Here is a 14650-nt window from a genome sequence, read left to right on the forward strand (position 1 = left end):
CGTTCAGTAGCTGCCAGGGTTGCGAAGGCCGACGGAGGTCCTTCGTAGCTCCGTTGGTTAAAGCACCCGTCTAGCGTACTGTAGGGTCATGGGTTCGAGTCCCATCGAAGGGAAAGTGGTTACCTCCAATACATTTTTCAAATCAATATCTTCCACATAACGTACATATTCACATATGAGTTTCCATAACATTGTAAATTAACGTCCAAGTCGGGTGGTTTAATCCCCTGAAATAGGCAATTAACTTTGATTGAACTGAACCAGAGTTGCGTGCTCTGTTCTACGCAATGCGGTCGGGTCTGAGCTTGACGACCGACTGGCAAATGCTTACACAACCTCACTTGATCAGTACTGTTGCTGATGAAGAATGTGTATAGCCGCCAGACATTCTAAATACTCACGCTCCTCTAATGTGGACGTACAATACACATGTGGAAGTATTGGCTTGATAAATGGATTGCGAGTGATTTGACTATGCGTCCAATTTGGGAATCTCGAGCTCGTTCAGTAGCCGCTAGGTTGCGAAGGCCGACGGAGGTCCTTCGTAGCTTAGTTGGTTAAAGCACCAGTCTAGCGTACTGTAGGGTCATGGGTTCGAGTCCCATCGAAGGGAAAAGTGGTTACCTCCAACACATTTTTCAAATCAATATCTTCCACATAACGTACATATTCACATATGAGTTTCCATAACATTGTAAATTAACGTCCAAGTCGGGTGGTTTAATCCCCGGAAATAGGCAATTAACTTTGATTGAACTGAACCTGAGTTGCGTGCTCTTGCCCACGCAATGCGGTCGGGTCTGAGCTTGACGACCGACTGGCAAATGCTTACACAACCTCACTTGATCAGTACCGTTGCTGATGAAGAATGTGTATAGCCGCCAGACATTCTAAATACTCACGCTCCTCTAATGTGGACGTGTACAATACACATGTGGAAGTATTGGCTTGAGAAATGGATTGCGAGTGATTTGACTATGCGTCCAATTTGGGAATCTCGAGCTCGTTCAGTAGTTGCCAGGTTGCGAAGGCCGACGGAGGTCCTTCGTAGCTTAGTTGGTTAAAGCACCAGTCTAGCGTACTGTAGGGTCATGGGTTCGAGTCCCATCGAAGGGAAAGTGGTTACCTCCAATACATTTTTCAAATCAATATCTTCCACATAACGTACATATTCACATATGAGTTTCCATAACATTGTAAATTAACGTCCAAGTCGGGTGGTTTAATCCCCGATAATAGGCAATTAACTTTGATTGAACTGAACCTGAGTTGCGTGCTCTTGCCTACGCAATGCGGTCGGGTCTGAGTTTGACGACCGACTGGCAAATAGCTTACACAACCTCACTTGATCAGTACCGTTGCTGATGAAGAATGTGTATAGCCGCCAGACATTCTAAATACTCACGCTCCTTTAATGTGGACGTGTACAATACACATGTGGAAGTATTGGCTTGAGAAATGGATTGCGAGTGATTTGACTATGCGTCCAATTTGGGAATCTCGAGCTCGTTCAGTAGCCGCTAGGTTGCGAAGGCCGACGGAGGTCCTTCGTAGCTTAGTTGGTTAAAGCACCAGTCTAGCGTACTGTAGGGTCATGGGTTCGAGTCCCATCGAAGGGAAAGTGGTTACCTCCAATACATTTTTCAAATCAATATCTTCCACATAACGTACATATTCACATATGAGTTTCCATAACATTGTAAATTAACGTCCAAGTCGGGTGGTTTAATCCCCGGAAATAGGCAATTAACTTTGATTGAACTGATTCAAGTAATGGTTTTGACTTCTTGGAAAACCTACCGGATTGGTGTTCTGTACCATAAAGTACTCTATATACAATAGGTTATCGAAATGGTATAATGTTCACCTGATTGAACGTATATGTGGTAATGAAATACTAGTTGCGGAAACCCAATTATTTTTAGCAAAATTACCAAAAAGTTATCTAACTCCATATCTCCCTTGTTGTTTATTCAAATCGTTAACAATTACACATGATAATAGTTGGCCAGAATACCTGTCAAACTGATGCAGTGCTGCTAGTTTATCTTTTTTTATTACTTCAAAAAATCGAAAACGTACTCTTACCCCACGCGCACTCTTGCCCCACTCTACTCTACCTGTCAAATCGTAATTTTTAATTTTTAACACAAATCTGAAGGGAGCGGAAAGCAAGGATGTTTATATTTAGAAATTATATTCAAACATAGGCAACATTATTTATTCAAGTTTCGTTTATTTTCATTATAAAGGCCCAATGCCCATGTATAAAGACGCTATAAGTGCATGCTGCGCAGGTATGCATCGACCCGGCTTTACCGCTTTTTCCCGGTGCACACCTGCGTCTTTAAATTTGATTCAATTCATTTTTCTTCTTTATATTTCCTGATTTCCTTCACTTTTGATGAGGTATTTGGACTGTCAGTTGCCTCGAGAAATGGATTCCTTCCGCTGGTGGAGAACTGCCGCATGCTGTTCAAAAGAAGTTCCCGAAGTATATGTACACAGAGCCAAAAAAAGTTGTGTTTTTAACATTTTCTAATTTTATTTTAAAAGTAAGGAAAATATGGTACTTTTGAGTGCTAAAATAATTAAATTAAATGTTAAATAGTTGATCTGAAAGTTTTTTCTCTTTGTGAAATTGTGATTTTTCACAGTGAGTTCAATCGAAATAACATTTGCAAAATTAATCAAATCAACTTCCATATTCCATGTTTCTGGCAACCATGACAACAAGAACTGGCAGCCCACAACAATCTGTCATCAGAAAAGGAAACGAGAAAAGTTGTTTATCGAAAACGGCAATTTTATTTCTGGTGAATGGAGAACCATTTGGGAGAAAAGCAAGACCCATCGGAAAACGATCGTGATTAGCGTCAGGAGAAAGGATCATCATCGTAGCCCAGTTCGCCTTACATCCATCCAGCCTGCTGAGCCGACGGCTTTTGAAAATGTCGAAACGAAGCAGCGAAAGGGACCCAAAAAAAAACGACAAGCTACAAATAAGCATCTAGCTTGAATTATTGTTTATTTGTGATATTCGTAGCTGAATAAAATGTATGCTGAATAATTCGCTAGACGGATTTCATTTCAGCATTTAATCTAACTAATATTCGACATGACCTATTTATTTGTTTACTACCTTTATTTGAAGTCAAACTAACGTTTTCGTTTTATCACATTTCAGCACATTGGGGAAGTTTAACAGTGTGCTGAACTAATGATTTTTAAAGTTCTCTGTTCGACTATGATGTGATGCTCTGAAAGGGTGGTCGAATTGAGTTTGAATAGTAAGTTAATAAGCAAGCATTTAGACATCCTTCTTAACCTTTGTCCTTCTTAACCATTGGATTTCCCATTTATCTGATCTATCGCACAGTGGAAAAAAACATGCTTTTTCAGTTTGAGAGAAAATCTGGATTCTAGATCTGGAAAATTTGATTTACAGGAAAAATAGATACTGAATAATACAAATAGACATAAATAAATCAATTAAGACAATAAAAAGACAATAAAATAATTATTTATTTTCAAGACATGCTTTTTATATTCGTGATTTATTAAGCTGTCGGAGATTATAACAAACAAAACTGCTAGAGCAATAAAAAAATCATGCATTCATGCGGAAATAAATTTACTAAAAGCCGGATATAACGCCGTTGAATAACGTCGGAAAATTATTGAATCTTTGATGTGTGGTATCAAAAGATATTTAGTTACCAGATAAAGATTGTCCCTTCGGTTCCGTTTGTTCTGCTGTCCAAAACATGTGTGGTACCTAATTGTCAAATCGTATGTATTTTTCAATCATTGACATTTAGATCCACTATCCTCGCCATGAAAGATGTTCCGGACAGCGACGACAGCGATAATCTTTATCTGGTAACTAAAATATCTTTTGTGGAATCCCAATATCATCGCATGGATGTTGATCTTTATTGGAATAATCTTAGCATTTGACAATCATATCGCAACCGTTTATCAAGAGCTTCTGAGGAAAGCCTAATAGGTATACAGTGATCGTTCGCTAATTGGGGCACGACCTCACCCCAACTAGCGAATGCCGTTCGCTAATTGGGGCGGTTTGACAAGCGTCAATGTTGTTTACTTTTTGCATTGAACAAAAGAAAATTTTACGCGCCAGAAAATATCGATCCCGCCAAACACGGAAACAAAACGTCAACGCGTTTTTGACATCACATTCTGACGTTTAGCTGCTTTTTAATTGGGTTTCGCCCCAATTAGCGAACCCCCAACTAAAAAGCGCCCCAACTAGAAAAACCCCAATTAGCGAACGTTCACTGTACTTTGATTTTATTTTCATAAATTCATAAATAGCATTGGGAATGGATTTTATTTTATCGTTTATCGACATTATTTTTACGTATCTTTCCTAGTGTGCGAAGGTTATGACTGGCTGAACAATGGTTGAAATAAAAATCTTGTTCAGTTATTTACAAACTGTAGTTTGACAGATCGACTTATTGAATAAGAGTCCAATAGGAGATCGTCAGTTGCGTTCTAGCAAAAATTCCGCTTGAGGCCCTTCCTAAATATTTTAACAACAGCCACTACACCTGACGGTATAATTGCAATATTTTCATTATCAGGCGACAGGTGGTGTTGCTGTGTGTTTGTATCAATGTAACATTGCATATACACTAATGACATCTGCTGTTCGATATCGTAAGCTTTCAATGTTCCTTCCACACACACGAGGTGGAGAACAGTCTTGAAGAAATTGAAAGTATACAGCTAGAATTTAGTATGGAGGTACAATGAAATCTCTTTTATTGTTTAGAACTGTAAAACAAGTCGTGGGAACAAAAAATCTAAAAATTATTTGTTGCTTTTTGACCTAGGTTTCATATTGATGCGATGCGTAGTTAATGAGAACGGATGATTTGTCCATACAAGGAAATTCATTTTACTTTAAATGTTGTGGCGCCATCTCGTTCAAACAGCACCTTTGTCTTTGCCTTATTATGATTCATATTCAGCAATAAGATTATTTATGTTATGCATTGAGTTAGCCATATCTAACAAATCAAGGATGGCGCGGATGACAACGTTACCGGCGGATGATCAAATGACAGCAGTTCGAGACCCGATTTAGGAAAATTTTAAAATGATTATATGAAAATAGCAATTGCTTCAAAATACGCTCATTGGAGATCTTGATGATGTTACCTTCTATGCATTATTATTTTCGAAGAATTCACATGTAGCTGAATTGAGGCTTAGTAAAATGCATATTAAAGGTTTAACGAATCAGTTAATAAAGTTGTTTTTCAAAATGAGATGTTGTAGTTGTATAACTTCGCCAAAATTGTGTGAACAAAGCTTGAACAGATGTTGTGATAAGAAATAGTACAGACATAATTCAACACAGCGCTGAATTAAATCATCACACTGATGTTAGTTCAACTAGTGAATGTTTGTTGGGGACACAGTTGGCCGGTCAAGCCGAACTGCTTTTTCCAACCCGGCCATCCCGGCCGACAGCTTCAACAACACCGGCGAGATGGTCTACTGGAAAAAAACATCCGTTTGCATAATTGGGTGCTGACGATGACACCACGTCAAAGTACTCGTCTACTGACATCGACGGAAAGGAACCACCGCGGTTGGGTGGCTGACAAGGCCGGCGCTACGTTGTGCAAAAAAGTGATGCACACTCTTTCCGATGATCACGACAATCATAACGGCGGGGGTGACAAAGGACGAGATGTTCAGAGCCAAGACGAATAAAATGTGCACAATCCTGGTGCCTACTCGAACCGAGGCGGCTGAGGTATGACGGCGATTTCAGCGCAAACAAGAAATGAAGGCAGATTTATAATAATGTAAATAGACACACGAATGAAATGATAATAAATAAATAAAATTTGAACATGTAATCAATTTTAAAAATGTAACAGTTTTTATAGTACTGTATTCAAATGGAGAGCGCACACCAGTTGTTGTTTTGAAAATATCACTAGTTGATTCTAGAGTAAAATACGCATTTAGTTTTAAGAGGGATATGTCATTTTGAAAAGTTGACTCTTGTCGAAATTCTTACCAATGTGACATTTTTGATGTAGTGGATTTAACAGTCTTGTACTTTCTACTGAAAATCACTAACTGATTTTCTTGATTTTACCAACGTTTCTTTTAATTTTACCAACGATTTTTTTTGTGTGTACCTGATCCAACCTGATCCGTTGAGAAAAAAAATGTAAGGATCGAAGAGATAGTGAATCTTGAGGAAAATGGAAAACCATGAGAATCAAGATGAGAATTCATTTTGGTTACTTACCGTTTAGTCAATTCCGCTTCTGATATAGTAAAGATGATCAAATTCGTTGATAATCCGACTAGCAGATTTTGCCGTCTGACGCTTTTTGTTGTTATTTTTGCCTTATAACAAGCTTTTTAAATTGTATACAATATGTGTGCAGCATATTATTTTCTATTCAATGCACTTTAAATTCATTCAACTCAATATTGCGTTTTAAATAGCTTAGCCATATTTTTTATTAGGCGCATATAAATCCTAAATTACACTCAGCGAACTGGACTATCGAAATTCATAACTGGCGCCTTATGAATCTTCGACTGATTATTCCACCAACAGTGATTCTTATACGCAGTTACCTTCCTGAGTAATCAAGCGTCGATGGGCGTGTAGTCTACATACCGGCCTCCCGACCCCGACGTCCATGGTTCGAACCCAGTCTGCCGCACTTCACTTTTTTTCAAATGAAAATCATCATTCATAAGGCAACTTATTGAAATTCATACCGATTCCTTGTGGCAAATTTTCATAAGGCGTTTGATTGAAAATCATACGTCCATTTTCCTCAGTGTATGCCTTCAGTTAAGGTTTCAAGTGCGAATCCATTTAAAATATATCATTTGATTTATTTGAGTGTAGGCTTCCTCCATCCTCTCAAAGTTACGTGCCATGATATCAATGTCGTCGGCGAAACCAAATAACTGGACGGACCTCGTGAAAATCGTACCACTCGTGTCAATCCCTGCCCTTCGTATTACTCCCTCCAAAGCGATGTTGAATAGCAGACACGAGAGACCATCACCTTGCCGTAACCTGGGTGGTGCGGATAGAATCGATTTGGTTGTCAAACTGAAGCCAAAATTTTCTATTGTGCCGGAGCCAAACATTGAAGATTGTGGTTATGTTCGTTTCTGATCTAATATTGAGAAGTATTGTAATTATTTGGGGAAAAAATAAAAATAAACTTTGTTTGAGTTTTGTTTTCTTTGTAACAAATATTCTCACATTATATTTCGAGTGGAAAATTAGTAGGAATGCAACTAAAAAGCACTCGTTATGAAATTTCATGAGATTCAGCAGCTGATTGGAGCACGAATGTATGTAAATAATCGTAAAGTCATGTAGAGTCTAGTGCATTTGTGCGCCCTCACGCAGCGTGGAAAGAGAAATTCGAAGAGCGGGAAATGTTTGACAACCAAGTAACTGCAAAATAATTTTGTTTATGGGAGTGATTTCAAAATATCCCTCTACTCGCTTGAGGGCAGAAAAGCGACTCTATCCGCAGCACCCAGGCCGTAACCCTCTACGCGTTTCGAAGGGACTCGAGAATGCCCCTGAAACTCGAACTACGCACATCACCCGATCCATCGTCGCTCAAAATGTATTAAACACAAAAATATTGTTTATACTGATTTAGAATTTTACCAGAATTTTTATAACATCGATTCAAGTATTCTTGACCGATGCACTATCGTTTGCAACCATAAATGAGGTAGGGCTTTAGGACCCAATTCCCCCATTGGCTTCAGGAAATTAACATTGTTCAGCATCTATTTCACTGGTTTTCCGTGCGAAAAAGCGATATTTAGATGAAATTTCGAGGAAATGAGTTTGTTCAAGAAGACGAGCGTTACAATGCGTTACGCTTAAAAGTATACATCACTGAAAATCTTAGAACGTACACAATAAATTTTTGTCGAAATTGTGAATTTAAAACGCAGGAATCTTCTCATTGATGCATGCCAATCGAAAGATAAACTTGGCTTCGACTAAATTTACCAGGATAAATTAGAAATTCGACTTTGAAGAGACTAAATTGGGGGTGTCCAAAATGTGTACATTTGGGGGTCCAACATATGTTGCACTGTCCAAAACGAAAAAAAGAAAATTTTCATTTCAGAAAATGGCAAATTTCACTGATTTATCAATAACTGAAGCTCATTTCGAATTTCTATTTCATAAAAAAAAACTTTCATCTTTGAAATGGTGTCATTTCCGCCCATATAGAACCTGTGTTTCAAAAGATATAATCATATATTGAGATGCACTTCCTCTAGGGGTCCAAAATAGGACAGTTACCCTAACGCTTGAGCAGTGCTTTATTTTTGTCCAATGGTACATTGTTCTAAATATAACATCTGAGGCTAGAGAGTGAAATCTCTCCAAAATGTCACGTGTCATTTGACATAGGCTGTGAACCATTCCACCGATTCGTTTAACTTTTAGTTAAAATTTGACAGTTCGATGATTATTTCGCCGTGGTTAAAAATAACCCTGCTCCGGAGCATGGTTAGATTTGACAGTTCAATAGTTAAACTTTGTTCGCGAGAAAATTGGAGCCAAATCCATTTCGTTCCGAATAACTATCAATCTGTCAAAACTCAAATGGGTCGGCTTCGGAGTAAAATTTTAACCACGATGGGAAAATAACCATCGAAGTGTCAAATTTTAACTAAAAGTTAAACGAATCGGTGGAATGGTCCCGGTCCCATTTAAAACGCACGGGGACCAGAATCCAGCGGAAAATTTTCCCGAGGTGTAAGGTATAGCCTTTCGTTTTTAATTAAATCATTGACGAATTCGTCAATGATTAAATTGCTTCTAGAATATTTGGGAAGAGTTTTAAAAACTTTTTCGTATGGTTTCCCGTGGAAATTTTTTCGATTATCATATTTCTGCTTCTTCTTCTACATGCAACATCAAAACGCCAATGGAATATTCCATATAAATATTTCATATGAAAGAGATCCCGAATAAAAAATACAGTAGAATAACAATACAATTTATTGTAACACTACTATTAATAACATTAAATTGGCAATAGATTATATTGTAAATGAAACCATAGAAATACATTAGAATGCATTGTTATGAACCATTTACTCAAATGTAAATGAAGTTTTCGCAATAGAATGTACGGGTTGTTAAGTATCGTAACTATACAAAATCTGAGATTTTTCCATACATTTTTTTCGTCACACAATAGAGTGTATGGTTAATATATTGTTGAAATATCTAAACAAAACTGTTCAAAATACAATGATTTGTATTGTATTTGTATAGTAAAACAATACGATTTTTGATTTCTCAGTAGTGACAGCTTTACTGCCCGCATAATGAAAAACGACATACCATGCAGTCAAAATTACATATGCGTTATAAGATATATTGTCACTATTCACTTCATTGTTAGCATACAATTTTAAGCTTGATTTACCATACCAACCCTACATCAACACTTACTGTTAATACATAACATGCTGTCAATGTGTAATTATATAGTTATTCAATTGTACATCTACCAACTGATGTATGGTACATCGAAAATTTTGTTCGAAAAAACGACCGGATTTGAATGTTAATTATACTTAACCGCCCATTACCCATATGGTCGTTTGGCCGTTTACCATCTGAGCTACTGTTGAAACAGTATATGAGACTGTCCATTTATGGTTAACTACTATTAGTGAGACAATCGCTGCAATAACACTTATTCTCTTCAATTATAACAGATGCAGTCTACGTATGGTCCATGATTATGCGGGTGGTCAACAATGCAATTCAAAGGGAAAAAATGCACATTTGGCGCTATGAGGCAAATATTGTTGTATAGTTTATATGCAATGTAAAGAAACGTTTCAAAAGTTATCAATGTATGTATCTTACGTATACGAAAAATATACGAAAACGTTTCAAAAACAATTGTAAGTACAGTATACCCCCGCTGATCCGACAAATGTATGGCCGGACTATCGAGGTTTCTCTCGTTAATCCGACTGTCAAATCCATACAAATTAACCAAAACAAAATCACAGCACAAATTTGAAAACTGACAGCATAATGTGTTTAAATGGGTATTGATACTTTTTAATCCGGAAAATTGCGAATTAGCGAGATCCGGACTAACGAGCCGTCGGATTAGCGAGGTCCGGATAAGCGGGGGGATACCAACAATCAATATGAAACTGGCGATTTTTTTGGGATTCCAATTTCGTATGCTATGAACGGTCTTCGGTACCCAGTCATGAAAGCGTCGCTTCAAACGTAATCTATTGATGCCCCTTTAGAACAAATTTTAGCACTGCTGTCATAGCAACATTTTCGTAGGTTGTTTTTTCTTCAAACAAAAACAATCCACAAAAATGGAAACTGATGAAGGCAGAGACCATTACTTACATGGAGTAGTGGCCATTTTCAGATCTCGTGGAAGTGACTGTGTCTGTACACGGGATGTGTGACGAGTTGTTCACGGGGTTAACCGGATGTTGAACTGCAGCCAATACACTGACGGACTCGCCATCCGAAGATTCGGCAGCGACTGAGAACGCGGATGATGGGCACCGAACTAAAACACCATAATCTTTACTGCAGATGCCTGTGCTGAGCAGGATGAGAACAAAGTATTTTCTTTTTTCAATTGAATAGTAAAAAATGATTGTGAATAAGTGATTTTGATCTATTTTACAGAGGTTGATGAAGTGCAATCCAATATACAGATTGATTTACTCGAGAGCGTAAAGCAATAATCAATCAATCGGCCATTTGCATAGAGAAGAAATGTTTCTCACAATGAAGGTATTAGGAGTGTTTATTTGAAGAAGATTCTGACGTTCGTGCTTTGTGAGGTGGTGCTTCGGACAGCGGCTAGAACCGATCCGCGTAAAATTCTTGAAATTACCACAATGGTGAGTTAAGAAGGGGTAATCCTCGGGGTAATCGATTACTTCGATCCAGGGTGTATGGTGAGGAAAGTAATTTTATTAACCTAACGCATTTCTGTTTGTAGAGCGTCCAAAACTTCACTATGTGTATGGCATTCGAACTCAGGTCATGACATATACCGTTTTCGAGACCAGAGCATGCACCCCAGGCAAGTGCACACACCATGATTTGTGTCGCCGCAATACACGAGGAAGATTCGCCAGGAAGTGCTATGCCTAAGAACATCACGGAAAGGGTCAAAGTGGTCATTCCGGTGAAAAGTTTCAATTCGTACTGAAAGCTGAACGCTGCGACAATTAATGACCATTAACGTTCATAATTGAATTGCATTTCTTAATGTACAAGAATGAAAAGTAGAATATAAAATTAACCATTTCATGGAACAAAACAATTTATTTTGACTTTTTTAAAAAGACAGAATCACCGTCTTCGACCAGAGGTCGCACAGACTGAACACTTAACATCTAGCATTAGACAACGGACAAGGACATTTACACAACACCCAGTGGACCACAATTTAATTTGACTTTTTTAAAAATACAGAATCACCGTCTTCGACCAGAGGTCGCACAGACTGAACACTTAACATCTAGCATTAGACAACGGACAAGGACATTTACACAACACCCAGTGGACCAGTGGAGAACTTTTCGCTTTACGAAAAGTTTTCTCCTTACCGGGGTGAGAATCGAACCCACACTCCACAGCACATGCGTTTATACGATTGACGTCGCTAACCGCACGGCCACGGAGCCGTGTAGCAATATATGTAAATGAAAGTTTATACATCTTGTTTTTTTGACAGTATTTTGTTGATACAAATATAAAAACACGTTTAGTTTTAAGGGTCTGTCTCATTTGGAGAATTAAACTGTAAAAGTGACATTTCAATAATTATCGAATAACCCTACTCGCAGAGCATGATTACTTTTGACAGATATCGAATCATTTTGTATCGCTGTCTTATTCGAATTGCTGGGTAGCACTAAAGTAACTACACAGAAAGAAAAGGTGCAGTGAAAATTACTATTATAGAGGGTTAAATTAAACGCTACACACCCACGATTTTCAGCTGACAATTCAATTGTTTTATTAGAACTAAAAGAACAGTAATATCTACTATGTTGGAATATTTCTACTTCCAATGCTTTTTACCATGTTTATGGTAATTCTGCCTTTTGTGCGGCATGTGATTCTACTATGAAGGTATTTAAATTTACAATAATAGTTTTTACTGTTACTCTTCGGTTTATGGTATATTTAAACGCATTTGTTACATTACATAACACTATTGTATTGTGATGATGAATTATACATTTGTTCGAATTGATACCAAAAATTCTCTAGTAATTACTTAGAGTAAAATAACTTATTGGATATAGCAATTTAAATTGAATTTCTAACTGAAACTTGATTAAAAAAAATTTCCAAAATATAGATTGTTATTATATTCATGGTATTTAAATTCTATTTAAATTCTAATATGCTGTTCAATTTGATATTAGAAAACATTTGATATCAATTGTAACACCTGTATTATCATACATAATAGTAATCGAAAGGCTTTGATTTATTTCGTGGTTTTTATTTGCAAATTTATATAAAAAACTTCTTTAGCCTTATAAATTTCCTTACATCTACATTATATACGTGTATTGGTGGACCATCAAACAATGACACATTACAAATTTCAAAAGTGTTTGGATTTCATGCACTTCAATTGACGCGAAATGGTATGAGTAATCACCAACATACCATTCTTTACAAACCAATAATAGTTCGTTTTCAAATACAAGCAAATCTTTGATTTCATATAATTCAATTCTGCGCATGTTATGTTCAGATTTAGTAACAAAATCTCCAATCTTATACTCTGTACCTTTGTATGTTGCAACTTTACAAATGTAAAATGCATCAGAAATCAAGTTTTCTGGACGATATCGCATTATAATAAGGTAATTCATTTATTTTAATATGCAATGCATTTTTATATGAAATGTTTTGCTTGGTCTCTCCCATATTTATCATATTTTGCATAAAGAACAAATTAGCCTTAATACATAATGTACGACATATGTTTTTTCTTGATGTGATGTTGCGACTATATTGCTTAAACATTTGATGCATGGCCTCGAATCTAAAACTCCATGTATACCTAGGAGGACCAACCTTTTTAATGACATCAACATAATGCAATAGTATATGAAATTTTGGCTTCAACTTCGCACCGAATAATTGCTGATAGTGCGTATGGTGGTACATAATCTGTTCATGTAGTATGCTTAACATTTCATTATTGAAACGTGGGAGTAGCACTATATCTACTAATTCAACTAATGACATCATAAAATTCCAAACTTTGTCGTGCTGTGGAATCAAATCTCCAAAACTTCATGGAAAATATCGAACTAAAAGCATCATCTCACGTGCGGTCATTTTGTATGAGGATAATTTAATTTGTTGGTGTGTAATAGTCTTGATTGTCTTTTGTTTCTCAGTCCTGCCATAATCAAACATTTTTATGCGATAATTGATTATACTCAATGAGATTCTTAGCGTTTTAATCATATGTTCAAAAACAAGCGTGAGATCGTAAGCACATATACCATGCGAGAAGAAATCGTGCATGACGTCAACAGCAACAAAGTCTCCAGCATGATAATGCTGAAGCCTATTGAAGCCACATTCCTCTTTAATTCCTGACTCTTTGGAACTTTTAGTTAAATCAATAGCATAATTTTCCTTATTACGGATTAAGTTGGGATCTAAAATGACAGTTGTCTTGCATTCATTCTTATTCAGTGTACAAAATCTGCAGTACAACAGTGAGTTGAAAGATGTGACATACCCCATAAGTTGGTTTATACCTAAATTATCACCCAGAATAGCCATTAGCACGAAGTACACTCTTACAGGTTTATTCTCTATATTTAGTTCAATGCCATCCTTTTCAAGCTCAATTAATATATTTACAAGGTCCTTTAATGCTGTCGATGGTCCACGTTCTGCAATGTCAGTAGCTTTTACGAATCCAGCAATGAAAATACAACTTAATCGCGATAAATAATGAGATGGTGGCCCTTATTACGAACGTCACTTCACGGTGAAAACGAAGTGGAATGAGCACACCCCTACTACGGGAATCACCCAAGTGATGAAAAATAAAAAAGTTCATCCAAAGTGACAACTGGATGAACTCGGGGCTATTATGGTTGCCACGTCACCCGCATTTTAGCGAAAAAAATGACATGTACCGTGGAAAGTTGTCACCTTCGTTTTCAAACGTGAAAAGCAGTCGCATATAATGGAGTAAGTTGAAAAATGATTGTTTAGCAATTATATTTAGATTATTAATTATTTAAATTATTACAGGAAGAAAAAGACAAACAAACGCCAGTTTTCCCGGCTTGTGTCCTTCATGGAGGAAAATCCCGAGCTGGCTAGAGGAAGCAAATTCATAGCGCGGGATTCGGTTACTTCCCTATGGTGGAAGATAACGGATTCCTTGAACAGTTTGGGCCCTCCAAATCGTTCCGTTGCAGCCTGGCAAAAGGTATTTGCTTATATTTTGCTGAAATTTTGGACCGGCAATTTTGTTTATCTTATAATAGGTTTGACTGACAAAAAATTGCAACTGAGACGAAAGTT

At 37.1% G+C, this 14650-nt stretch overlaps 1 long non-coding RNA gene across 1 annotated transcript; it reads left to right on the top strand.

Moving 5' to 3' along the window:
- The first annotated feature begins 10537 nt into the window (after positions 1-10537).
- Positions 10538-11385, top strand: LOC134203714 (uncharacterized). Its single transcript, XR_009977679.1, has 3 exons — positions 10538-10680; positions 10748-10965; positions 11067-11385. It is a non-coding gene; the product is annotated as an uncharacterized LOC134203714 (long non-coding RNA).
- Positions 11386-14650: the final 3265 nt, after the last annotated feature.

This window comes from Armigeres subalbatus, unplaced genomic scaffold (genome assembly GCF_024139115.2).
Source record: "Armigeres subalbatus isolate Guangzhou_Male unplaced genomic scaffold, GZ_Asu_2 Contig207, whole genome shotgun sequence".
In the NCBI taxonomy this organism is placed as follows: Eukaryota; Metazoa; Arthropoda; class Insecta; order Diptera; family Culicidae; genus Armigeres; species Armigeres subalbatus.